Source organism: Coenobita brevimanus, chromosome 107, assembly GCF_032717465.1.
Source record: "Coenobita brevimanus isolate Jiangsu-jjx chromosome 107, ASM3271746v2, whole genome shotgun sequence".
Classification (NCBI taxonomy): domain Eukaryota; kingdom Metazoa; phylum Arthropoda; class Malacostraca; order Decapoda; family Coenobitidae; genus Coenobita; species Coenobita brevimanus.
The window spans coordinates 6,015,665-6,016,560 of record NC_137060.1 but is presented as its reverse complement, the minus strand read 5'-3'; the positions used below and the strand labels follow the sequence as shown (position 1 = coordinate 6,016,560).

At 44.8% G+C, this 896-nt stretch overlaps 1 non-coding gene across 1 annotated transcript; it reads left to right on the top strand.

The window, feature by feature from the left end:
• The first annotated feature begins 323 nt into the window (after positions 1-323).
• On the top strand, positions 324-442 carry LOC145416812 (5S ribosomal RNA). Its single transcript, XR_013900337.1, has one exon. It is a non-coding gene; the product is annotated as a 5S ribosomal RNA (ribosomal RNA).
• Positions 443-896: the final 454 nt, after the last annotated feature.

Genomic DNA, 896 nt, shown 5'->3' with positions numbered 1-896 from the left:
ACCGATGGTAGAGTTCCTGCTGTTTCGTCCTTCCACCTGCCGACAAAAATCATCATCACTATCATCATCATCATCATCGTCATCGTCATCATCATAGCTGTCGTCGTCATAATCATCATCATCATTATTTACACCGTCATTCTCATTATCATTACCATTCTCATCATCATCATCATTATCATATTATCATCATCACCTACCTATCTATCTACTGTATTTATCTATATTTGTTTATCTATAGCCAGACGCCTTAATCCCGTAAGGGGTAACCACAAACAAATCGCCTTCATGATGTACTGTCCTCTACCATTTAGCTCAAGTATCCCAACGGCCATACCACGTTGAGTACACCGCTTCCCGTCCGATCAGCGAAGTTAAGCAACGTTGGGTCTGGTTAGTACTTGGATGGGTGACCGCCTGGGAACACCAGATGCTGTTGGCATCCCTACGTGTCAAGTGGGGTTGGTGGAGGATTAGTGCCCCTCCCTGTAAAACAATTAACTCTAAGCCATTGGCCACCCCGTCTGGGATACATGGCGTCTGGCAATGAATGAATGAAAAATCCCAGTCATATGTTTCTACTCTTTCCCTCCATCTCATCGTCGGTCTCTCCATCCCCCTCTATCCTTCCAGCTAACTCATGTGCACTCTTCTAGTCATTTTCTTATTCGCCATCCTCTCCACATGGCCAAACCACCTCGAAGTATTTCTCTTAGTGCTTTCAATCTCATCCACATCAGCATCACAGCGCTCCTTCATCTGCCCATTTGTCTGTCTGTCTCTCTATGAAACTCCACATGCTCCTCTCAAGTAGCTCATTTCCACCGCTCTCACTCTTGACTTGCGTCCTTTCAATAAGATCCAAGCTTCACTTCCATACTTTAAAGTGAGAATCA